General features: G+C 47.5%; 1 protein-coding gene across 3 annotated transcripts in view; it reads right to left on the minus strand.

Annotated features, from left to right (window-relative positions):
* DMRT1 (doublesex and mab-3 related transcription factor 1) overlaps positions 1-27457 on the minus strand; it is a 106509-nt gene that overhangs the window by 64786 nt on the left and 14266 nt on the right. The window lies entirely within an intron of this gene.

The following is a 27457-nucleotide window of genomic DNA, read 5'->3' on the forward strand; positions in this document are numbered from 1 at the left end:
AGAGCTCTTGGGGGAAAAAAAACTGCATCCCAGCTGCACTTTAATGGAGGAGCAGAACGAGGTGGAGGTGGAAAATGAGAACAAGCGTCCTGAGACAAAGGAATGGGAGCAGGAAAGTGGGAGGGTTTGGAGTGCTGGACAGGGCAGTGGGGTCGAAGAACTGGGTGGCGGGAAAGGGAAGGAGAGATGAAGCTGCAGCAAGGGGTGGGGAAGCCTCCACCCAGCCCTCTGGACCCTGCAGGGTGTGGCAGGACCTGGGAGGATCTCTGAGCCAGGAGCAGATGGTCAGATCTGTGTTCTGGAGTGCTTGACCTGATGGCAATCTTACGACAAGCGAAGGAAAGAGAGACCTGAAGTGAGGGGCCTGTTCCATGCGCCGGGAGACAACTCAGCAGACCTGGAGGGCTTGGCTGGACAGACGAGGGGGAGAGGGGAAGCTGGTGTGGTAGGGGAGAGGGAGGCAGGGTGCTCTGCTGAATGGAGGCGACCCCGGAGGCCCACGGAGGCTACCAATGAGGATGCGCAGAGCAGAGGCTCTGAGAGCCAGGAGCCCAGGAGGTGCTGGCTGCCTCTGAGGAGAGGAGGAGGGAGTCACTGCTACAAGAGTATGTTCTGGGAAAAGCAAAGGGAGCCGGTGGTGGAACCGGGAGAACGGAGAACACACTGTCACACAGGCCAAAGTTGATGTGGATCCTGGAGGGACCAGGATGCCTTGTCAACTGATGCCAAGAGATCAGGCAAATCGGTTCTGGGAAAGACCAACTGAGGGCCAGGTCTTCAGGGCCCTGTGGTTTTTGCACAACGGAAGGAGTGGAAGCTTGCAAGAGATGGAGGAGCAAGTAAGCAACGAGGAAACAGACCAAATGAGCAGAGCCAAGAGCTTTCTCTTCGCCAGAAAGTCAGTCCAGCAAGCAGGCAGCACGCCTCCGGGCTCACCTGTGCATCCCCATACCTAGCTCAGTGCGGGACACGCAGTGGTCAGTATTTGCAGGAGGGATCAATGTGTAATGGTTTTCCAAGTAGCCAGACATCAAAATAAATGTGAGGAAGACACAGAAGCTCCAAGGAATAATAAGATGTTATTTCATTTTAAAAGCACAGGTAAGTGGAGAGAAGCCAGTGGACAGAAATTCCCCAGCCAACGCATGGCCCAGAGCAGGTGCTCAGACTGTCCACTGGCTGTATGTGGAAGGAGAAAGAGAAAATATAAAAAAGGTGCAAGCTCTGGAAGGTATCTTTACAATCTCATTTTAAAGTCAGTGCTAAAGTCTCTTTTCTCTGGAAGAACACCAAATCCACCCACCTTAACCTCCTGCCAGTGTTCCATCAAGCCACTATTTTATTATACTTCTTTTTCTTCTCTTCTCTTCCCAACTAATGAGATGAGAAATTCCAATTTTGTTATTCTACACTGCATTCGGAGAAGGCACATGCCCATTCCCTCCTCCTGAACTGCCCTACTTTTTCTTATTTTAAACACCAATTTCATGGCCTAACAGGTGGTTTTCAGTAGCTGATTCTTTTGTGTTTAATGTCATGTCTTCATTGTTTTCCAGATTACATAAGCAATATAAATTTTGCAAAAATGACAAATTATATGGATATGTAAATCAGAGAAGGAATGAATGACATATGCTTTTTAAAATTTTTTATTTAAATTCAATTTAGTTAGCATACAGTGTATTATTAGTTTCAGAGGTAGAACTTAGTGATTCATCACTTGCATATAACACCCAATGCACATTCCATCACGTGCCCTCCTTAATGCCCATCACCCAGGTACCCCACCCCCCAACCTACCTCCCCTCCAGCAACCCTCAGTGTGTTTCCTAGAGTTAAGAGTCTCTTATAGTTCGCCTCCTTCTGTTTTTATCTTATTTTATTTTTCCTTCCCTTCCCCATGTTCATCTGTTTTGTTTATTAAATTCCACACGAGTGAAATCATACAGTAGGTCTTTCTCTGCTGACTTATTTTGCGTAGCATAATACCATGTAGTAGTTCCATCCACGTTTTTACAAATGGCAAGATTTCATTCTTTCTGACTGCTGAGTAATATTCCATTGTATATATGTACCACATCTTCTTCATCCATTCACCTGTGGATGGGACATCTGGGCTCTTTCCGTAGTTTGCCTCTTGTGGACATTGTTGCCATAAACATTGGGATGTAGGTGCCCCTCTGAATCACTATGTTTGTATCCTTTAGGTAAATACCTAGTAGTGCAATGGCTGGATCCTAGGGTAGTTTTATTTTTAACTTTCTGAGGAACCTCCACACTGTTTTCCAGAGTGGCTGCACCCGCTTGCATTCCCACCAACAGTGTAGGAGGGTTCTCCTTTCTCCTCATCCTCACCAACATCTGTTGTTTCCTGAGTTGTTCATTTTAGCCATTCTGATTGATGTGAGGTGATGTCTCATTGTGGTTTTGATATGTATTTCCCTGATGCGGAGTGATGTTGAGCATTTTTTCATGCATCTGTTGGCCATTTGGATGTCTTCTTTGGAAAAATGTCTATTCATGTCTTCTACCCATTTCTTGACTGGATTTTTTGCTTTTTGGGTGTTGAGTTTGATAAGTTCTATATAGATTTTGGATACTAGCCCTTTATCTGATATATCATGAATGATACATTTTTTTTTAAAGATTTATTTATTTATTTATTTGACAGAAAGAGACACAGCGAGAGAGGGAACACAAGCAGGGGGAGTGGGAGAGGGAGAAGCAGGCTTCCCGTGGAGCAGGGAGCCCGACGCAGGACTCGATCCCAGGACCCTGGGATCATGACCTGAGCCGAAGGCAGACGCTTAACGACTGAGCCACTCAGGCGCCCCATGAATGACATATTCTTAACCACTCAGTCACAAGCATTGGTGGGACATCCATATACAATCCCACAGACATTTAGGAAGGCGTTTTAGATGTTTATCCGTGTCCCTGCAGTGGGAAAAACTGGATACCCCCTACGACCTGCCCTTCAAAAGCAAGGTTCTCAGTAAAAAAAAAAAAAAAAAAAAAATACATTACTTAAGAGTTAAATAGAACCCCAAGAACACAGGCATTCTAAGATTAGGACACAGGTTCATGAATTTCTGCATCACAACCTTAGTCAGAACCTTTTATCAGGTCTCAGCTTTATCCAGCAACAAAATGATTTCCGTAATAATTCTCAAGGTAACAAGAGGATGGCTTGAACAAACTCCACAGTGAACCTCAAATGAAATGCTGTGTCAGGTCAGAGCAGGGATTTGTTTTGCTACAGCAGACTGCAATTAGCTAATGATGCCATAACTTTCCCACTTAGCCATATTTAATTTCTTCTTTCAAATTATATTTATGTTTAAGAATAAATAGAGATACATGTTGGGAAAGTTTCATTTCATACCAGTATTTAAATAATAAAAATCATTTGAGCTCTTTAAGAATAGATACCTAAATATTTTCTAATCCTAAAATGTTTAAGCACTCTTAAATGACATTTTAGGGGTACCTGGGTGGCTCAATTGGTTAAGCGTCCAACTCTTAACTGCAGCTCAGGTCATGATCTCAGGGTTGTGAGAGAGCTGGGCATGGAGACTGCTTAGGATTCTCTCTCTTCCTCTCTCTCTGCCCCTCACCCACCACTCTCTCTCTCCCTCTCTTAAAGGAAAAAAGAAAAAGTGACATTTTAAAAAGGTCTAGGGACATGTGGAACTACCAAAATATCTTATAAATCACAAATTTCATTTTCAAGTTGACATCAAAACTCTTGGTCAATGTTAAAAACAGCTTTATGACTCTCAGCCTCTATGTGCATGCTACTAGTACATGGAAGTTTCCTAAGGTTGAAATAAACATCCATCAAACAGCAGGTGTCTAATCCAGTGGTGCTCAGAATGTGGTCCTTGCATCACTAGCATCAGCACCACCAGGGAACTTGCAGAAAAGCACACTCTCGGACCCCATCACAGACCCACTGAATCAGAAACTCTGAGGGTTGGGCCCAGCAGTCTTGAGTTTTAACAAAGCCCTCAGAAGGCTCCGATGCACTCAAAGATCAAGAATCACTGGTCTACTTTAAAGATTCAAAGCAACTGTTCCGTATGTTATCCCTAAAAATGTGACCCCCGACTGCATTAATGTGACACTCCTCAATGGCTACCAAATAAGAGCACGCAAATCAATACCACTTCAACCAAAATCTCTGCAGAGCTCCAATCGCAAGCTGTGTGTTTCCTGCTGCCAAATGGTTCCAATCCTCGTGGCCTACACCCAGGCTTTCTTCATGTTTTCTAACCACAAAAGCTTAATTCAACTATTTGAGCACCTATTCCCTTTGAAAAATTTTACTATTCTACATAGGGCTTCTGGAAAATCAAGAGGAGCAGGTAATATAAAAATCATTTATTCTTAACCTTGAATTGTATTTTTGTATTTATATTTGATTCATTCATTGGTTACCCTAGAACAACTATGTCCAAAGCTTTGCTTTAGCTGTAAAAGGCATAAAGAAATATTCAAAACGTTTCATTTCTTCTTAAGAGTCTGCCATCTAGGGATTCCTGGGTGGCTCAGTCGGTTAAGTGCCTTCAGCTCAGGTCATGATCCCAGGGTCCTGGGATGGAGCCTGGGATTGGGCTCCCTACTAGGTGGGGAGTCTGCTTCTCCCTCTCCCTCTGCTCCTCCCTCCCCCTGCTCACGCTCTCTCTCTCACTCTTGCGCTCTGTCTCTCAAATAAATAAATAAAATCTTAAAAAAAAAAAGAGCGTGCCATCTACGTGGGAAAACAGGCACAGAAAAACCTACAAAGCATTCAACTCACTGCCACAAGGACGGTATAGGCAGATGTCACCCTCAGCAAAAGGACGAGACGGGAGCGAGGATGGAGGGGATTTAGACATGATGGCGTGGGGACACACTCAAAAGAGAAAGATAGCAACAGGGTCATGAGGAGGGAAGCACAGTAGTGCTGCAGGGACAGTGAGCCGATGAGCCTGGAGGGAGTCCAGAGTTCAGGTCAAGGGCCCACAGGTGATGAGAATTTCTGGGACGCTGCGTTGGCTCAAACTGTGGAAGGCCTTGAATGTGGAGGCCAGCCAAGGACTTGCGGTTTTTTCTCAAGCTACAGGGAGTTAGTGAAGGTTTTCAGAGTGAGGGAGTAAAATAAAAATGTCTTAGGAAAAGTGATCCAAGCAAAAAAGATAGATCTAGGAGAATAAGGAGGCAGGAGAATAGACTACACTAGAACAGTTTATTCTGTATACGCATATATGGTCTCTAAGTTAGTCTACACAAGGCTCTTTAAATACTCCAGGCCTGCAGAGGTAATGATGGGCATGGACAGCAAGGCTGCAGCAATGCACAGAAATCCGGGGCACGTCTGTGCTGTGGACATTTCCTCCAAACAACCAAGTTCCGCTGCTGACACCTGGCACCCAGGGAAGCCCTCCAGCTCCCCGATCAGACCCTTGTTCCCCTGCTGAGTGATCATGCGACACTCCAGCCTGTGAAGAACACAGCTCTCACCCAGACCAAGGAAGAAAGAACAGAAGCAGAACATGCCACCTCCCCAACCTCTGCTCCAGCCTAATCCCCAAAAGGGTAACTAGAGACGTTCTCTTGAACGCTGGGACATCGCCAAGGATGGCCCGTCGAGCCAAGTGTCACTACTGATTGGCAATAAACCCAAAGGCAGACTTAAAACTCAGAAACCACAAAATATATAAGGATATACAATTTGAAATGTATATGTATGTATGTATTCAAAAAGTGGTTCCTCATGAACAAAGTCTTAATAGGCTATTCCTAACCCTTTTCTGAGTCATAGGGGGAAAAAAAAAGTAAATACTGACAGCTGGATCTACTTCCTGCCCCCCGTGCCTGACACGCACTGTGACGGGGACATTGTAACTGTACGGCCAGGGTGAGGAAGCACAAAGAGAGTGGAAACACTTTTTTTTTTAAGATTTTATTTACTTATTTGACAGAGAGAGACAGCAAGAAAGGGAACACAAGCAGGGGGAGTGGGAGAGGGAGAAGCAGGCTTCCCGCAGAGCAGGGAGCCCGATGCGGGACTCGATCCCAGGACCCTGGGATCATGACCTGAGCTGAAGGCAGATACTTAACGACTGAGCCACCCAGGCGCCCCGAAAGTAGAAACATCTTAATGAGTTTGCTAAAAATTCTTAAGCTGGATCTCACTGTTTATTTTTCTAGAATAAACACGGGCCAAGATGACTTAAAAATGATATTAGAAATAACAGAAAACACAACAGCTTGTGCTTTCCCAAGAGAATGTGGCAGTTTTCTTAACCAGCAGTCCCTCGTAAAAATTATCAACCTCTAGGTCCTCAAGATGCCAATGGAAGAATGAAGTCAGACGTTTTCAGTGCTGGTATTTATTACTGGTACAGGATTAATTTGTGCTAGAAGGAAGAAAAGGTCAGCAGGGCTGGACTCCACAACTAAGAAAGCAAGGAGGACCAGAGGAGCATGTATCTGGAAAAATGACCCACGGCATTCGTCTGGCAGAGACGTGGGCAGAGATATTGTCTACAGACTTGATCTCTTTTTATTCCAGTGCTCTTATTTGTGGCTCAGTACATTTACCTTCCACACATCCAGTTCTTTGATAAGGCTTCCCAATCCCTCTGCTACTTCTTTTTGCACTAACATATGCAGCGTGAAATATGATTCACTCCTTCATGAGAGATCAATACCCACACATGATAAATACCCGTATTGATCTTGCAGTGTTATATGCTGGTCTCCGGGCCCATGGCATATTAATGGTAGTTAACCAGTAATTCATTTTAAGGTATGTGAAGGCTTTTTTCCCTACTCTTCTCTAGTGTCAAGATTCCCAGAGTTGTTGCACTTTGAGTCCTTTACATTTAAACCAAGAGCTGGACTCCCATTTTCAATGACAAAACCAAACCCCAGTCTCCTATATGAAAGATTGCACAGAAAACCAGAATTAACAGTTTACAAACAGTAAAGACTACTTATCATTCAGTGATCTCAGGTGAATGGTTAATTTACATATAGCAGGTTTTATTTTTCTTTGTGATCCCATGCCTTGCATGGTCCCTGTCCTACTTAGCTTCTGGTTTTAAGAGTTACCCACCAGGCACAATTGTTCACTTGCTAAGTCTGAGATCTCAAAATTACCTATCTAACATGTTGTGCTGAGTATTAGGAGGATACAGAAAGAGTGTCATTTTCTCTATTCCTTTTTATTTTTTAAGGAAAATTAAGGTCTTAAGACTGTGTTCAATGATGACCTGTCAGAGAATCAGGAGGATGACGGGGGTACCTGCCTGGAACAAGAAGTCTTGCTCAGCAACTTCGCTTTTTTTTTTTTTTAGCTTTCTTTCTGCAGGGCAACCCTTATGTCCAGATTAACAGCTCCTGGCATTTTCTAGACTTAGTAATAACGGAGAGACCCAGAGAGAAGCTTTAAGTCTCCCCCCTCCAAGGGGGAGAACCTGGAGAGAGACACGGGGAGAACAGATGTCCTGTGAGCTGACCGCTGGAGCCCCTAAGCGCGCACACAATTCTGAGACGAGCTTGCCGCCCTGACAAGGGAATGTGTGGGTCTCCAGAGGGAAAGCAGAGCTGGTCCAGCGAGAGGCCTGATCACAGAGGGGGCATGTGCCTGCTGTCCCCTAACTGGTGTCCGTGATGACGAATGAGGGACCATCACCTGCACTGGTACCTTCCCCTGGGGGAGACACATCCTGTTCCACACAAGAACCTACTGTGCACAAGGCAACCCGTCTGGGACCTCAGGGCACAAAGGCTGCAGTCCTTGTTGCTGCAGGACTCACAGGGACAGTCCGAGACAAGCCCAGGAGAGACTGGCCAAGGCTGTGGGAAAACAAAAAACCTGTGCGACGGGAGGGCGAGATGAAGTCCAGCCTTCCAAGTACACGTTCTGCTGCCGCTGGCTCGCTCACGTCACTCCTGTACACAAAGCAGGGAATGTGTTTGAGCCAATATCTCCTTTCTCCCAAGGGTTTTTTTTTTTTTTTTTAATGTAATCTGGTCCTGGAGGAATTTGCCAAGTTCAGTGTTCTTAGGGTGAAGGCTTTTCAAAACAAAACGAATTTGAAGTTGGTCTTTCAAGCCAGGAGCAGGTCTGATTCAAAGTGTGTAAAATATCAATGTGGGATGCAAAGGAGTCTGGAGAGAGAGACTGAGGGAGGGAGAGAGAGAGAGAGAAGGACAGAGAGAGGGAGAGACAGAGAGAAGGACAGAGAGAGAGAGAGACAGAGAAAGGGAGAGACAGAGAGAGGAAGATCCTGATTGTTGAGCATGACCACATCAAAGAAACCAAGCAGGAACTTCAGGGGAAATGGAGAAACATGAAGAGTGGAAAAGCCTTCCAAGGGAGCTGGCCACGATTTGAAACAGGCCACCCCGGGGCCATTGAAAAGCCCCAGGAGTAACACATCCATTGTGTGCGGCAATCCCTGAACTTGGGCTTCACTGACCTCCATGCTGACCTCAAACTTTCTTCTAGCTGACCTCTTTAACTCAGGCAAAAGACCCTGTGGGCAAAGCTTCCCCGGGATGGGAACTGAAGCTGCCCCTCAAGCAACCAGGACTGCCCTGAGCCAGCAGACCCCGCGGGACGGACCGCAAGATAATGCTCGACTTGACCTTCACCACCCACCTGCGTGGACCCATCTACCGATGCCCCGCATTTTCCTTATTTAACCCTGGAAGCATTTTCAGCACTTCAGAGACAGTCTTTGAGACATTCGTCTGCTGTCTTCCAGGTGCTGGCCTCACTAAAATAAATTCCTTTCTTGTTTCTCTTCCACTCGTCTCTCTGCCTTAGGACTTTTGACAGCAGCAAGTGGTTGCAGCTGGTCTGTTTGGGACTCCCGGAGCTGGGTGCTCCTGCACCCCCTGCCCTGGCTACAAGCCCAAGTGCTGGTCAGTCAATCCCTGCCCTCAAGGAGCTTCTCTCTGTGGTGACAAAGAGCACCAAGGAGAAATTAAGGGATCATAAAAGGGTTCTATAAAAGAGTCTTCCAAAATACACACACACATATACACATATACATATATAGATCTCCCCCCAGCAGGAGGAGAATGAGGCTGCTGTCGGCACAGAAGGATGGAGATCAGGCTCTCCTCCAAGGAGAAAATCGTAAGTGGATCTGAAGACTGGCACCCACGGTGCAGACTTCACCGTGTGGTCCCAGAGAGCAGCTGACGGCATTGCACAACCCTCCCCTCCCACACGCGTGCACCTACCTACATGCCTATTCCTGGGTTTCTGCTCTCCGTTCCCTGCTCCCTGTGTGTTCCCCCTTCCACATCCCCTCCGTGTGTGCCTCAGAACTCCCCGGGGCCACCCAGCAGAACTGCTGGCCTGCAGAGGGTGGCGGATACGAAGAAGATGCCGTTTCTCTGACTTTGCTAGAAAGTGTCTCATGGCCACGGAAGTTTTCTCGCTTTAGGCCAGCTCAGAATTGCCTATTACTGGCAAGACGCCAGAGACAGTGTGCGACTCTGTGGACACCATGAGCGGATGGGACGACTGGCAGCGCCACCAACAGGCCAGCAGCCGGGCCCGGGTTTGGGAGGGGATGGGGAAGAGAGGCGGACGTTTGGTGCTCTGTTCCCAAAGAGACCTTACGGGGAATCCCTTCCCCACGCTTTCTCGTATCCCTTGCACTGGGAAAAGTTCAAGTTAGGAGCACTTGTGACAGACTGTGAACACAGATGTGTGTCTGCTCCGGATCGTGTTCAGACGACTTCAAACGCAGAGGCCTCCTCAGGCTCTTCTGCTCGGGCCACGAATGGCGCTGGGCACAGGGGTCCGTTTGCAAGTCTGCTCCTGGCTAGCATCCTTCAGAGCTGGGATCTAGATTCTTCCATAACTTTCTTTTAAAAATACGATCGCGGGGCGCCTGGGTGGCTCAGTTGTTAAGCGTCTGCCTTCGCCTCAGGTCATGATCTCAGGGTCCTGGGATTGAGCCCCGCATCGGGCTCCCTGTTCAGCGGGAAGCCTGCTTCTCCCTCTCCCACTCCCCCTGCTCGTGTTCCCTCTCTCACTGTCTCTCTGTCAAATAAATAAATAAAATCTTAAAAATAAAAATAAAAATAAGATCGCAGAGGGAGGTGGGTGAGGGATGGGTGGGACGGATGACGGGTCCTAAAGAGGGTACCTGTTGTGATGAGCACTGGGTGTCGTACGGAAGTGATGAAACGCTGGAATCTACTCCAGAAACCCGTGTTGCGCTGGGTGTCTTACGGAAGTGATGAAACGCTGGAATCTACTCCAGAAACCCGTGTTGCGCTGTATGTTAACTAGAATTTAAATTTTAAAAATTACGGAAAAAAAGAAAGAAAAATGAGATCACAGGTGTTTGTCTTTGCTCCTGCAGGTCTCAGGTGGTGATGGGAAGTTTGCGCGTGGATGCTTAAGTAAACGTGAAGAAATAAAAAACCAAATTACATCTCATCATATCGTTTCACACGGCTTTTGCTCGGCTTGAGATTCGTCCTGGTTCAGGTGTCATTTCAGTGAGTTATCTGTCCTGCAGTGTGCTTCAGGTCTTCAGGAATGGTCGCTGAGTGGGCCTGGGCCACCCCCAACAGCCTGACTCTCAGCCAGCGGTCACCCTTGGCTGCAGGGGGTGGCCTGGGGGGAGAGTGCCTCGGGGCCAGGCCACACCCCAGCCACTGCACACAGCAGCCTCCGGCGAGAGGACCCATCCCGGGGACCCGGGGTGACGCCAGAACCAGCCGTCTGAGGCCAGCTTTAAACCCACCAGACTGGCGTTTGCATGCCGAGAAGTCACACCTTACATCTGACTGCAGCAGTTCCAAATGTGATGGAGGCCCCCACCCACGGCTCCACCCCACAAGGGTCCACGAAGTCCAACGGGTTTCCACAGTAACACAAGGATCTTAGTCGCCTTCTGCCAGGTGCAATGGTGATGCGGAAGCCGTGGTGGGGACAGCGAGGCAGTCCCACCAAACCGCGCCGGTGCTCACTGGATTCCTCACTGCAGTCCTCATTTGTAATATTATACTTCATAAAATATTAAAGAATTTAAAAATTTTTATGTCAATCTTGCTTAAGATGCCCTTGAGGAAGCAGGGGGAAAAAAAAAAAAAAAAGCTTGATTAACTCTCTACCTTTGCCCGCGCCTTTTTAATATCCCAAGACAAAGTGGGAGGGACGCAGAAAGCACTTCTCTGCTGCACCCCGAGGGCAATGGTTTCCTCCAAGGAGGGGCTTCCTGCAAATGTCTGAATAAAGAGCTATATGCTCGGCTTTTTTTATGGAACACCACATATACTTGAAAGAATGATGACAAACTCTGGCTACTGGGACTTGGGCACTTGGCATTGTCTTGAAAAGGAACAAAGCAAGCCAGTCATTTCAAGGAAAACAACTGACGGTATTTATTGCCCAAAATTCGAATCAGAATTTTTGGAAACTTACATCTGCCACCATGCACTTGACAGCTTCCCAAATTGAAGACTGTTTTGACAAGATCAGTAGTGATACAACAAATGGGATTTTTCTGATATTTTGCCATGAAATAGGACCTTTGGAAGATCTACACAACTCAGGGAGTTAATATTTTCCAAATAACAAATGAATGACGTTATAAAATAATGCACGAGTGAAAGGTCCATTTAAAGTGCATGATGGCAGGTGCCTAGGTGGCTCAGTCTGTTCAGCATCCGACCCTTGATTTCGGCTCAGGTCATGATCTCAGGGTCATGAGGAGGAGTCCTGGGTTGGGCTCCTTGTTCAGCGGGGAGTCTGCTTGGGATTTTCTCTCTCTTCTGTCCCTCTTCCTCTGCCCCTCCCCTAACCCGCACGCATGCGTGCTCTCTCTCAAAATAAATAAATCTTAAAATCTTAAAATAAATCTTAAATAAATAAAGTGCAAGACAGACCAGTGGATTTTAATTTGGCAGAGAACAAAAAGCTCATTAACACGGTTTCAGACTCCACCCTGCAACTAATCTTTTAAGAAATTATCATTGGGGCACCTGGCTGGCTCAGTTGGCTCAGACTCCTCGTTTTAGCTCAGGTCATGATCTTGGGTTGTGAGATTCAGCCCCGCATCGAGCTCTGAGCTCAGGGCAGAGTCAGCTTCAGGTTCTCTCTCCCTCTCGCTCATGCCCTTTTGCCCTCTCTCTCTCAAATAAATACATAAGATCTTTAAAAATAAACAAATAAATAAACGAATAAATCACCTTTCAAGTTTTGGTCCAGTATCAGAAAACAGGCACAAGGGTCTCAAGAGGCTATTCAAATACTTCTCTCCCTTTCCCAAAAATGTATCTATGTAAAACTGAATTTTCATGTATTTCAATCAAAACAACAGACTAAAGAAGTAAATAATGGGAACTCAGTCTAAGTCAGACTTACAAGTTTGCAAAAACGTCAAAACAAGCCACTCTCCTCACTAAGTTTTGTTTTGGAAAAATATACTTTTTATTTTTCATTAAAATACGTTACTTCTGCTAACAAGTGACACATTTATTAAAGGAATTAACAAATATGTTTTTAATTTCTCAGTTTGGGGCTTTAATTCAATAAATGTTGACAGAATCCACATATATACAACATACAAGCTCCTTGAGGTCCTTGATGATTTTTAAGAGCATAAAGGGAACCTGGCCACTGAAAAGTTTGCAAACCTGTCCTATGAGCGCTTCTTTCCAGGAGGACCGATTTCAGAGCAACTGGAGTCCAGGGTGTCATCCTGAGCTCGCCGCATAGGTGGTTAGCAGTCAGCAGTGAAGTCCCAGCTGGGCACCCTGGCTCTGAGCTTAAGCCGGAAACATTTCTTTCAGTGGGACAGACGCCAACCAGTGCACAGAACTTCCGGGTGAGAACATTAGCTCCCAACGCCGAGCTGCTCCATCAGATCGGGATCTAGTGCCCCACGACCCTGGATCCAGGGACTTCGTGTTCTGCGCCCCAGCGTCTCCAGGTAACGTGGGGATGATGATGCTACGGACACCACAGAGGGTGCAGCAGGCTCCGACGCACGGTAAATGCTCGAGAGAGGTTAGCTATCGTTCTCATCACTGTCACAACAGAGTGGTGGCCTTCTCCGCATCGAGCAAGAGAGCCACCAAATAATTCTGAAAAAAAATCCCTGCTCCACATGCTCATCTTTGGGGTACCGCAGGAGGGCTGGGCTGCACCTGGCAGAGGCTTCCCGAGCGCAACTGAGCTTGGAAAGGAACAGAATCCTCCGCGCCTGGCCTTCTCTGAGGTCAGACAGTAGCCTTGAGTACAGTCGGTGTGATATCACTCCCTAAAGTCATAATCAGGAAATGCGGGAACAATCTGTTTCTCCCACAAGGCAATCATGACAGGGCTATTTTAAACGTCAAACACGAACCCAGAGCCAGGAAAGCAAACGACCTCTTCCCTGCGTGCCTGCCGTGGGCCTGAACCCATCCCGACTTAGTGAGGCAAATACAGCTGGGGGGCGGGGAGGGGGGAGAAGAGCTGACCCCTGCTTCCTCTCCCCAAACTCTCTCCCCTCCAGCCCCACTGCCTCGGGTACTCAGTTCTACTTCTGAGAAGCATAGTTACTATGGTGCTGCTTCCCTTAAGTCAGTCAGGGATTTTATTTATTTGGGGGGACCGCTGCTGTTCCAGGGCTGAACTTTTAGCTTGCTATAAAGTTAATGTGCTAGTCAGTGTTCATTCCAGGCAAGACTGTGGGGCTGTGTATTTTCTGCCACCCCCAGAAGCCCATTATCTGTAATTGCCCATTACCATGCATAATTATTTCTCCTAGCCTGGTCTGTGACCTCCAGGGTTGCACACTGTAACAGCTAACTGCTCCGTCTTACCAAATTTGTGAAGGAAGGGCTTCTGACCTTTAGCACTTGCAAGGGGCTGTTCCAGAGCCGACACCAGAAGCTTCTGCAGGCACGCTTACCTCAAATCAGCGACATTTCACATTTCTTCCCGATGTACCTTTCCCACCTCCATGGAGTCTTCCCTCCCCCCAAACAACAGGAAAACAAAGCATAATCAACTCTCCATTGTGTGGGAGCTGGTAACCCAAACTGGGAATTATCTGCAGCCCTTTGTACTCCCTTTTCTTTGAATTTGACTATTTAATTGTATCACGCTTTTTAAATATTGCTACTGGGAGAAGATGGAGGTAAGGGAGGGTGAAATTTTAAATCTTAAATTCAATATATACGCTCCCACATTTAGTGTTTTTTGTTGTTGTTGTTGTTGTTTTTATCGAGTGGGAAGAGGTGCTATGTTCCAATCAGTGATGAAAATGGAATTTGGGGATTCCATGTGCACTTATGATATTAATTCTAGAACTGACATTCGGTCCCCGAGGCGAGTCACTCTACAGCCATCCCACTTTTCAGCGTTAGCAGGGATGGGCGGAAGGGACAGGATGCTGGCTGCACATGGTGTGGATGCCGGGGGGCTTGGCCATCCCCTGGCACTTCCGTGGCGTCCCCACCACGGCCCCCTTCCAGAGCCCCACTGCGCAGCGCTGGCCTGACGGTGTGAGACACGCCGCTAAGCACACATCCGGTTCACATCAAGGTCCAAAAGAGCATGCACTGTCAGGACTGAGACCACTCAACTGTCCACGGCGTGGCCACTCGCTGCCCCTGCCCTCACGCTGTCCACCGCATCTCCAGGATGCACGGCCTACTGGCGTTTGCCATCTTTATCTTCCTTCGGTCTTTCCTTCCTTTTCAACAAAGCTCCTCTACAATTAACAGAAGTCAGTTCCAAGTACAAACCCCGGTGCATCCTTTCAACGGTCACCTTTACCAAGGCTGGACAGAATGAAGCCTAACGGCTTTTCACGGAGTCCGACACCAGGGAAGGCCTACGACGTCCTTCTGCCCCTTGTTTTGATGTCCGGAGAGGTAAGAGGGCTGAGTCCGAGCACATGTGTGCAATGGCAGCTGACAAGGCTGGGGCTCCCATGCTTGGCCACGGGCCATGTCATTTCTAGAGAAGGAAGCTGCGCAGACATGGCCAATGAACATGCTGAGTCTAAGAAACATCTGTCGCTACTGACAGAGTCAAGCCTGACGACTGCCCGGGGAAGCATGTAAATGACTGCTAAGGGTTTAAATGCTGGCTCGGCGGTGCATCAGACACGGAGTCGAGAGAGTTCTCAGACTCCAAAGACAGAGACCTGGCCGTCCGAACCTCATCTTACCACGCTGGGGAAGACCGGCCGAGGGCGCCACACCAGCCCGAAGCCCCTAACTTGTGGCTCTTCTGACTCAGCCCTGAGGCAGCTCTCCAGCCTCCTTTCCCAGCTGTTCTCCACGTGTGCACACCAGCCGCCCAGACCCTGAGTGAGCTCCCCGCAGCTAGGTGCTCCGCCAAACGTGTCACGAACCACAGGGACAGGAGGGCACGGTGAAAGGTGGTGTAGTTGTGGCAACGCCCGCCTCCCCAGTGTGGGGGCCAGGACCCCCTCCCCAGCCTCGGTGCGGTCCGGGCCTCGGCACACACAGGAAGCGAGCTCAGCCAGTCACCTCGCCCCAGTGAGACTCCCACTGTGACAGTGCCCTTTCTTTCCTTCTTTCTTTCTGGCTGGAGCCAGAGGTTTCTGGCTTTTAGTAATAATGGCAGACACAGCATCTGCAAAGCCCTTAAGACTCTGACCACCTGGGATATGGACACGTGTATTCAGACACACGCACGCGCACACACAGATCTATACCCACACCTGCATCTGTATCTAGGTATCAATCAACATCCTAACAGCAAAGAAAGGCAAATCTTAGCTGCGAGAAATCCTTCCCCAGAGTCAGCTAGAGTGCTCTCCGGCAGCTAAGACAAGCGGGACGGGAGCTGCGCAACGGCCAGCTTCGCGCGCCCACGGGCACAGCCGCGTCCCATCCCCCCGGACCTTCCTCGCCTGGTGACCCGTGTTGTACGGACGTGTGCACGTCTGGAGCACTGGAAATCGAACGTGCTTCCAGAAATTCCGCTTCACAGAAAGGTCTCCGCTATGCAGAGCTGCTGGACAGCACACAGCACACTTAGCCCCAGGGACGTGTCTGTAGGGGGTACGGCCCGTGGCACGGAGCGAGGGGAGCACCAACTCTAGCCCAGGGGCCTGCAGAGAGGGAGCCGTGTGTGAGGCAAAGGAGTCGGCAGACTCTGTGGGCCGCACCAGCTGTCACCTGTGGCCACGTCACCCACCCGCCTCACCCGGGCTTCTCCAGTTTATTCTGACACAGAAACAATACTGGCCTGCCAAGAGAAGATGTTGTTGTTGTTGAATTCAACGAGACAAGGGTAAGTATCTGAACGACGGCAAAAAAGCACACACTCCTAGAAACACACACGTTGTAAGAGTAAGTTGTCCCCCCGCCCCAGGAAAGAAACGACGGAACAGGCAGAGAGCCTCGAGCCCCACAGGGGTGCTCCTTCATCCTGGACTAGACACAGACCAGAAAAGCAGCGGGAAGGCTGTTCTCATGAGTAGAGACTGCAGTGCTGGGACCGGATGCTGTCACAGGAAGGATTCGCCAAGAAGTCGGCCACAGAGGCCGTAAGAACTGTTCTTTCGTACGAGCTGAGCAGTCCCGGCCATTTGCCCCAAAAAAGTCAACTTGTGAGAAAAAGCTCTCAAAACTCAAATTCATTTGGGGCGCCTGAGTGGCTCAGTCAGTTAGGCGTCTGACTCTTGATTTCAGCTCAAGTCATGATCTCAGGGTTGTGAGACCGAGCTCCGTGTTGGGCTCCGCACTGGGTGTGGAGCCTGCTTGGGATTCTCTCTCCCTCTGCCCCAGCCCCTCCCCTCCGCCCATCCCTGCATTCTCTCTTAAAAAGAAAAACACAAAAAAAACCACAACTCAAATTCACTCATTCATTCAGTACCAGCTAGGCGCTCACCTGCTTATCTCCAACGTAGGAAGGGTCACTTAATCATGACATTACCATATGTAACCTGCAGGTGCTTTCAGGTTCAGCCAGAAACTAGGGAGCCCACCAACTCCACAGAAGGTGTAGGGCTTCGTTTACTGCAAGCCAATACACAGACAGTGCAGACCTGCCTTAACCCCTGAAACAAGCGTTGTAGACCAGGAGCAGAGACGATTAAACAGTGGGACAGAAAATATGACACCTCAGGTAAAAGTAAAACTAAGAGAGTAATAAGCAACAGATTATTAAATTCTCAGGGACTGGAAAAGCGAAAGTAGGGAGGAGAAACAAAGTCACTGCAGATTAAATACGGTGAGTTTTAAGCCAATTATAAAAGATCAAAGAGAACATGAGAGAGGAGGAGTAGCCTTACAAGTAACCGCGATAGGAGACCTTGGGAGAAATATGACCAGGGTAAAATCATTACAGTTTACAGTGAAAGTAATCTAGGGAGGACTTCAGAGAGAAATTCACTGGAGACCACTACGGGGTGAACAGCATGGGGACAGAATCAACAAGCTCTTTATTTTAAAAAGGCACAGGACTCCAGAGGGAAGGTACTTCCCCTGTAGAACAACAAATAGGATGGGCAACACGGAAAGTAGGAATAAAAAATGTCAGGGCCATGAGCCACATTTTGGGTTTCTCTAGCATCGACATCTGGCGAGGAACTTGGGCGCGGTCTTCACCACCTGCCTGCCCGAACAAAGGGAAGAGGCAACGCTGTAGTCTCCGCAGGGGAGCATCCTTGAAACTCATCTGACACTTGCTGTGTCCCCCCCAATAAAACCTGACATTGCCCCCTTTGAATAATGTCAATTGCCTGGAAAAGTCTCAACCCTTACTAACTCTCCTAGACTTTAACTAGAGAAGCAGAACTAAGAAAAGAGCCACTAATATGAATGACGCTAACTTTTAACTTTAATATCAGCTTTCATTTCTGGAATACCCTCCAATTTACTAATTTACATGCAATCTTGCAGTTGCTACCCGCAAGAGCTCTGCAAGGACTCTGGGAGCGCTGAGAGAGCAGGAACGAGGATGCCCCCTGGGAGAGGAGCCGGCCGTGGCTTAGCAGGTGTCCTGTACACCAGGGAATACAGGAGCACCTGGAGTCCGGATGCAACACGGGCCTTCTGATTCTAGGTTTCGACCCCCACACCCCCAAGATGACAGGAAAAATCCCGACACCCAGTTCTTCACCCTTGTTCCATCAATACACCGGATACTACGAAGTATCAGAGCCAGAAAGCCAAAGGAAGCACAGAATACGGCCTAGGAATCCCCAGGACAGTAAGCACATAAGATCGAGCATAACACCTGCCTTATAAAATTTCTTTCTTACGTGAAATTGTACAGGTCACTGTAGAACTATGAGGATGACTAAAAGCTCATGTATAACTGAATTTATAATATGAGAAAATGTAAAATAAGAGAAAATATAGCTCAAGAAAACAAGGAGAGAAGAAAAAGAGAAAAGAGTTCTGGACATCAATTCCTTTATTCACCCCACACCTGGATACAACCTGTTTACCTGGCTGAGCACCCTAGCTCCCCAGTGGGTCTCAAATGACGCCTGTCACCACCAAGCACACGAGCCTGGGCTGTGAGTCCCAGACCTGGGAGGGAATTCCGACCCTACCACTTAATACACGTGTGATCCTGAGCACATTATTGGACTCAGTTTCCCTCTAAGTGGAAAAACAGTTCCTATTTTACAGAGCTACCGTAGAGATTAAATGAGAAGATAAGTAACAAAGCAGCCCGGACCACACCCAGCGTGAGCTGATCTGGGTAATTGAGAGCTAGCGGTATTGTAAGGATTATCAGCACCTCTGAACACACAAAGCCAAAGAGCTGGGAATTAAACCACGTGCTAGAAGGCAAAGAACAAAAGCAATGTCCTCCCTTCTCATGGAAGAATCAGAAAAACATTATTCACGGTCGTGCGTGGATCCTCCATTTCAGAAACCTCACTTATTCCTGCCATTCGGGCTCCTGGCAACACGGACTAATGGGAGAATTACATTTCTTTGCTTAATCACCCTAGTAACGCGTGGTCTTTTCGGGTCTACCCGATTCCCCCTGCTCCTAGATGCAAGTGTGTGTCCCTGTCAAACTCCTCCCCACTGCAGCAAATAATCTCTCTCCCGCTTTTGTATTACCTTTCAAATATTTATAGACTGTTATTCTCCTCCTCTCCAAGCCATACATCATTTTTGTTGTCCTTCCCCTGGATTCTCTCGAGTTTATCTACATCTTTTAGAGAAAAACAAACGCCAGGTGCTCCATGATGAAAACAGCACACCCACAGCGAACAGCCCTAAACCAGTAAGGCCTCTTCTTCCAAAGCCACAAGAAAATTCTTTGATGTGCTTCTTACTCCTTTTCTCCTATAACTCATAACTCCATCTTTCAGATAAAAACCGAGGCACCGCGTGATAAGGGAAATGACCACCACCCTCATCAAGAGGATGGCTGGGGCTCTAAGAGGTAGCAGCTCCCGGGCTGGGATGCCGAGGGGCCGTCTCAGCCAGGCTCAAACTCACTAATGAGGGACTGTGTGCTTCTGCTTCTACTCGCTCACGCTGCCCCATCCACTGCCTTCCACATGCGTGCATCAAAACAGTGTCCTTGAGACTCCCTCGAGGCTTTCTTTGTTTTACCCCTAACAAAAACATCTGACACTGGGTACTTCCAAACAGTTTATTTTGTTTTCAAAAACTGTTTATGTTCAACACAAGTTTAGGAGTGTTTTTAAAACTGAAAATTTCTAAGGGTGACTAGGGTGGCTCAGTCGGCTGAGCATCCGACTCTTGGTTTCTGCTCAGGTCATGGTCTCAGGGTCATGAGCTTGAACCCTGTGTGGGGCTTTGTGCTGAGCACCAAGTCTGCCTGAGATTCTCTGCCTCTCCCTCTGCCCCCCTCCCCCGCCCCACCTGCTCACTCATGCACATGTGCTCTCTCTCTTTAAAGTAATAAAATAAACAAAATCTTTAAAAAAATAAAAAATAATAAAAACTTCTAGAACTGAACATAAATACTATCCTCATCACCAGGTAGACTCCACTTCGGTGGGTAACCGTGAGACTCAGCCTAGCTCAGCTTTCTCACACTTTGCCTGGACAATGGTGGTGACATCAGAGTGTCCTCCCCCTGCCCCCAGCAGACTTGTGCTGGTACCCTCTGCTTCTTTTTTTTTTTTTTTTAAAGATTTTATTTGACAGAGAGAGAGAGAGACAGCGAGAGAGGGAACACAAGCAGGGGGAGCGGGAGAGGGAGAAGCAGGCTTCCCGCTGAGCAAGGAGCCCGATGCGGGCTCGATCCCAGGATCCTGGGATCATGACCTGAGCTGAGGGCAGACGCTTAACGACTGAGCCACCCAGATGCCCCAGTACCCTCCGCTTCTTTTTTTTTTTTTAAAGATTTTATTTATTTATTTGAGAGAGAGAGAATGAGAGAGAGAGCACATGAGAGGGGGGAGGGTCAGAGGGAGAAGCAGACTCCCTGCTGAGCAGGGAGCCCGATGCGGGACTCAATCCCGGGACTCCAGGATCATGACCTGAGCCGAAGGCAGTCGCTTAACCAACTGAGCCACCCAGGCGCCCTTACCCTCTGCTTCTTATGCCAACACGCACAACGCACAGCCGAAGATTTCAAAAATGTGTGCCTTCTGTCTAAACCGTGAAGGGCAGCAAGATACTGATGGAGCTTTCCCTATTTCGCTGGCAGTAAGTTCCTTGTCTCTGACTCCTGAGTATTTACGTGGCTACACAACATTCCCACACCCTTAGGAAGGATAAGAGAGGCTAACACTAAAGACCTAGATCAGTAAAAGTAATAAAACAAAGAAAAGAAAGGCCAAGAAAAGAAGGTGGCAGCTTACTCATATTTTAATGTGAAGACACAATATATTTACTGTGTGTGAGCATTAAGATGTACCCCTCAATTGGAAGAACCAATATTGTTAAGATGTCCATACTACCTAAAGAAATCTACACATTCAATGTAATCCCTCTCAGAATACCAACAGCATTTTTCACATAACTAGAATAACCCTAAAATTTGTGGAACCACAGAAGACCCCAAATAGCCAAAACAATCTTGGAAAAAAAAAAAAAGAACATAACTGGAGGTATCGCAATCCCAAACTTCAAGATATACTACAAAGCTGGGGGCGCCTGGGTGGCTCAGTTGGTTAAGCGACTGCCTTCGGCTCAGGTCATGATCCTGGAGTCCCGGGATCGAGTCCCGCATCGGCCTCCCTGCTCGGCAGGGAGTCTGCTTCTCCCTCTGACCCTCCCCCCTCTCATGTGCTTGCTCTCTCTCATTCTCTCTCCCTCAAATAAATAAATAAAATCTTAAAAAAAAAAAAAAAGACATACTACAAAGCTGCAGTAATCAAAACAGCATGGTACTGGCACAAAAATGGACACATAGATCAATGGAACAGAATAGAGAGCCCAGAAATATACCCATGATTATACTGTCAATCTTCAACAGAGCAGGAAAGAATATGCAATGCGAAAAGACAGTGCCTTCAGTAAATGGTGCTGGGAAAACTGGACCACTTCCTTACACCATACACAAAAACTCAAAATGGATTAAAGATCTAAATGTGAGACCTGAAACCATAAAAATCATGGCAGTAATCTTTCTGACCTCAGCCTTATAGCAATATATTTATGGAGATGTCTTCTTAGACAAGGGAAACAAAAGCAAAAATAAACTATTGGCACCACACCAAAATAAAAAAATTCTGCACAGCAAAGGAAACCATCAACAAAACAAAAACCCAACCCACTGAATGGGAGAAGATATTTGCAAATGATATATCCTTAAGGGGTTGATATTCAAACTATATAAAGAACATACACAGCTCAACACCAAAAAACCCAAATAATCTTATTTAAGAATGGGTGGAAGGGCGCCTGGGTGGTTCAGATGGTTGAGCGTCTGCCTTCCGCTCAGGTCATGATCCCGGGGTCCTGGGATCGAGTCCCGAATCGGGCTCCCTGCTCGGCGGGGAGCCTGCTTCTCCCTCTGCCTCTGCCTCTCTCTCTCTCTCTCTGTCTCTCTGACTCTCATGAATAAATAAATAAAACATTAAAAAAAAAAAAAAAGAATGGGTGGAAGACTTCAATAGACATTTTTTCCAAAGAAGACATCCAGATGACAACACACACATGAAATTTATACTCAACATCACTCATCATGAGGGAAATGTAAATCAAACTCACATGAGATATCACCTCACACCTGTCAAAATGGCTAAAATCAACAACCCAATAAACAAGTGTTGGCGAGGATATGCAGAAATATGAAGCCTTGTGCACTGTTGGTGGGAATGCAAACTGATGCAGCCACTCTGGAAAACAGTATGGAGGTTCCAAAAAAAATTAAAAATAGAATTACCATATGATCCAGTAATTCCACTCCTGGATATTTACCCCCCAAAACAAATATACTAATTCAAAAAGATATATGCACCCCTTTGTTTATAGCAGCATTATTTACAGTAGCCAAGATCTGGAAAAAACCCAAGTGTCTATTTATAGATAAATGGATAAAGAAGAAGTGGTATGTGTGTATATATATATGCCATGAGTAATACTCTATTGTGCATGGGTGTGTATATATTACTCAGCCATAAAAAAGAATGAAATCTTGCCACCTGCAACAACATGGATGCATCTAGAGAGTATAATGCTAAGTGAAATAAGTCAGTCAGACAGTCTCACTCATATGTGTAATTTAAGAAAAAAAAGGAGCAAAGGGGGGGGAAAAAAAGAGAGAGGCAAACCAAGAAACAGACTCTTAACTATAGAGAACACACTGGTGGTTGCCAGAGGGAAGGTGGGTGGGGGGATGGGAGAAATAGGTAAAGGGGATGAAGAGTACACTCATGGTGATGAACACTGAGTAATATACAGAATTGCTGAATCATTATACTCTATACCTGAGACTAATATAACACTCTATATTAATTACACTTGCATAAACATTAAAAATAACTTTTCTTAAAGATGTACTCCTGAGATTCCTGGCATCTGGGGTACAGGTGGGGTGGAGGGAAAGGTGAGGGGCTACATAATCTTCACCCAGAGACATAATCCTTGTCCAGTCCGTCCACATGGCTTCATGTGCACAAGAAACAAGCTCATGGCTCTAGGGCGATTGGTACCCAGGTTCACCCCTCTGCCCTGACATCAGTACCTGAGCCTTGAGTGCTAAGCATGTTTCTGCCTTCCTCAGGGTTGACAAAGACCTTTCACATATGTTTCTAGTCAAGCACTGTAAATTGGGCAAGCATTACTACTTTCTCCATTTCATAAATGAGCAAACAAAGCCAAGTGAACAGCTCAACATCAGACATGTGGCAGGTACCCGAGCCAGACCTTGGACTCTGGGTCTTAGGTTCTTTCGAGGACATGGAGCTTCCTCCCCAGGTATGAAGTTAGGACATACCAGCAAAACTCTTTTCCCAGATGTCTTCAATCTCTGAGACCTCTGATCGAGCTTCTGCTGCCACATACCCCTGTCCTAGGGAGGAACCCAGCATTGCCATGTGGTGGTAACAACTCACCCCGGGGAAAGCAGGACCCTGGGCATGTTCCACACCAATCAGAGAAAGCAGTAAGTATGTGATGGGTAACGTGCATTGTAATTTCACATAAGTAACGCTGGTAAGAATAAGATTAGTCTCCAGTAAGCAGAATATCTGACTAGACGGTACAATCCCATTCCCCAGTCATGGCCATACCAGTTTATTACCCACCAAACAGTCATACTGAACCTGCCAGCCCACAACACTGGACAGGACTGTGAAATGGTTTAATCCACTGGGGCCACTGGCTTAGCTCGAGATCTGCCCAAAGTTAAACTGAAATGAGGAGCAGAAGCTGGGAGAATAGGAAGAACACAGCAGATTTAGCTCTCTGCCATGGCCGTTTTCACTTGGCTAACGGTCTGCTAATGGGAAACCAGAAGAGCCACAGGCTTCCATTCCTCGGCCTGAGCTCCAGAGAGTGCAGTGACCAGGGCTCAGTCCTCGGGCCTCTCCTCTCTGCCGCCTGTCCCCCACTCGTCTGTCCCCTCCTCTCATGGCTCGAAACCCCACGCAGACGGGGAGGTGGGGGCTGCACCTCATAGCACATCGGACCATCTCCATTATAAATGAGGGTTGGGGGATTCAATAGAGAAAAAATTACAAACGGCCCTCAAACATATGAAAAGATGTTAAATTTCACTAACAACAAAAAAAGTGATTCCAAACCGTATTTATTTTCTACTGTTATATAACAATTACTACAAAGTTAGCAGCTTAAAAAAACACAAATTTATCATCTTACAGCTCTGTGGGCCTAAAGTCTAATACAAGTCTCTAAAAGGCAAGGCGCCAACAGGGCTGCATTCCTTTCTGGGGGCTCTGGGGGAGCGTCTCAGTCCTTGCTCAGTCTGGGTGCAGGCAGAGTTCAGTTTCTTGCAGTCGAAGGACCGAGGTCCTGTGTCCCTGCTGGCTGTCAGCAGGGGGCTGTCCCAAGCTCCTCGAGGCCTCCCTCACTCTTTGGCTCGGGGCCCCTTCCTCTACCTTCAAAGCCAGCAGCAACGGGTCAAGGCTCCTGCCTCAAAACCCTCCTGCGGCTCCTTCCACTTGGCATCTCTGGGGGTAGCCAGGAAGGGTTCTTCAGTTTTACGGATTCACGCCGTAAGAAAAGACCCACCTGGAAAACCCAGGACCGCCTCCCCATCTCAAGGTCCTTGATGCTTCATCACACGTGCCTATGGATGGGGACATCTTCGCAGGTCCCAGGGACTGGGGTGTGGACATCTCTGGGGGGGCCGTTATTCTAATGACCACCCCAACATACAACGCTTCACCTTTCAAGCCAGGAGGCGCCAATGACAGCCTCATCCTGGCAATGCTGTGGCAGGCGCTCTCTGCAGGTTGTGCCATCGACGAGATTCCCCAAAGTGACACGTAAATTTACGTCCCAGAGAGACCTCCTGTCCCACCATTTCTTTCCAGCTCCACTCCCAGCACCCCAGGGCAAGCAGCACTCCCTCTGCCTGGGCCCCTGCAGTCTTCCTTCCATCTCTCACCCACTCCTCGCCTTCAGTCTACACTCCAGGCCGCAGCAGAGAGACCTTTCGAGAAAGTAAATCAGATCACGCCATTCACTGCTTCAACACTCCACTGACTTCCCATTGTGCTCACATTAAAACCCCAACTCTCTCCCGTCCTACAAGGCCCCCCGAGATGCAGTCCCCAGTGATGTCAGCCCCTGCCCTCAGCACACTGGCCTCCTCCCTATTCCAGGCGAGGTCTCCCTCCACTGTGCATTCGGCCTGGAAGCCCCAGACCTTGACCGCGAGGGCTCACTATCACTCAGGACTCTCCTCAGAGAGGCTCCCTTTCCTTACCTACCCTATCAAACAGCCGCTGACCCTTTGGACACATCCATCTTATCATTCTGTCTTTCCTCATAGCTCTGACCACTTTCTGAAAATATCTTGTATTCGCTGGTATACTTGTTAATCAATGGTCTCCCCTGCTGGATTCGTAAGACCCACGAGGCACATGTTTTATGTGCTGCTGTACACCCCAGGCCTGGAAAAGGGTCTGACTCAATGCAGTCACATGATGAACATTTGCTGAATGAACGAAAATAAGATAGAAACGCAGAAGGAAGAAAGGCAAGAAGGGAGGAAGGGAATCTCGTTCAGAAGGCAGACTCCCTAACCAAGATGAATTCAATTCAGTTCAGCAAACACTGGTGTTTGATAAACCCAATCTGCTTCCCTGAATTTATTCGTACGCTATGTTTAAGATAAACTCCAAAACCTCAGGACCAGAGTTAAGGGGTATTGTAAAAATAGTAGTTTTATAACTGCTGAAATCAACAGAGAGTCATCTGTTATTATACAATGAACTGACATTGGATGGTTGAAGCAATACCTAAGAATTCTTACTGCCAATAAACATCAGAAAAATGTGCTGTAATACTGAGGGGCCCCTGGGGGGCTCAGTCGTTAAGCGTCTGCCTTCGGCTCAGGTCATGATCCCAGGGTCCTGGGACCGAGCCCCACGTCGGGCTTCCTGCTCAACGAGGAGTCTGCCTCACCCTCTGCCGCTCCCCCTGCTTGTGCTCTCTCATTCACTCACTCTCTCAAATAAATAAATAAAATCTTAAAAAAAAATGAAAGAAGAATCTTCCGTAATACTGAATCGATATTTTCTTTTGACAACCAGCTACTTATACTGTACTTTAAGAGTTTCTTGTGCATTTTCTTCTGAAAAGCATGTTCAGTGGGACTGTACAATAAGACCAGATTCATGATTGTGAAGTCCGCCAGCAGACATAAGAGACTAAACTGGGTTTGAAATGTAATTTGGTTCAGCCACAGGGATCAGTACTTATGTGAATTTTCTTCGGGGAGTCAAAAAGGTTGTCACACTGAATTTTGTCTAAGCTGAAAAATAAGAGACAGAGGCTGAGACAGAAACACAGATCTGCACTTACGCAGTTGCGTGTGACGATGACAAAAAGGACCATGACAAGTCAAGACCCCACAGGACGGTGGCTGGAGCCGCGGCTCCCACAGGCACCCCCACCCTGCTTTCCTTGCATCGCGGCACCACACGGAGCGGCACTCCGAGGATCAGAGATCACCTGGCATCACCTGGCATCCCCTGGCCGAGGTACAGAGCCGACAGCGTCCTGCAGGAGGTGTTAGCGGGCACTCCCCTGTGCCCCTTTCTCTATAAACCTCAGTCCTTTGAGAAACTTCAGTCCTCATTACCCCAGAGCTAGAGATCAGGCCAGCGTATACAACACAGAAGTCAGCAATAAGGCAGAACTTTAGGGGCTGGGAGAAGAAGAGAGGAAAGTAGGATGCTGACGGAGATTAAAGGGATCATCTTATCTCCTGGGAGTCAACAGGTGACTTCAGAGGCCAAGAAGCTTTGAAGAAAGCTCTGCTAGCAAAACAGGGAGTTCTGAGTCCAAAGCCAGTTAACGAGAGGGAGAGAATGGGGAGTTACCGCTTGATGGGGACAGGCTTTCCGCTGGGGAAGACGAAAAACAGCTCTGGCGTGGGACAGTGGTGATGGATGCACAATGGCGTGAACGTGTTTCATGCCACGGGACGGCATACTAACAAATGTTAAAATGGCCAGTTTTATGTTATGTATGTTTTGACACGATAAAAATTTCATTTATTTATGTTTTTTTAGGAGACTCCATGCCCAGCGTGGAGCCCAGCGTGGGGCTCGAGCTCACGACCCTGAAATCAAGACCTGAGCTGAGATCAAGAGCCAGAAGCTCAACTGAATGAGCCACCCAGGCGCCCTGAAGCAGTAAAAATCTTAAAAAGTTAGTTAGTTAATAAAACAACAGATGGGACACGAAGGCATCTGCAAGACCCAAAGAACAGCTGAGTGGTGAGGGGGTGGTCAATGGACAGGATCCTTGAATCAGCAGATAACCGGGAATCCGTGGTTCAAGGACTCCAGGGGGACGCTGCAGAGCAGGCAAGTGA

Source organism: Leptonychotes weddellii, chromosome 14 (assembly GCF_054177405.1).
Source record: "Leptonychotes weddellii isolate Sample4059 chromosome 14, ASM5417740v2, whole genome shotgun sequence".
NCBI lineage: Eukaryota > Metazoa > Chordata > Mammalia > Carnivora > Phocidae > Leptonychotes > Leptonychotes weddellii.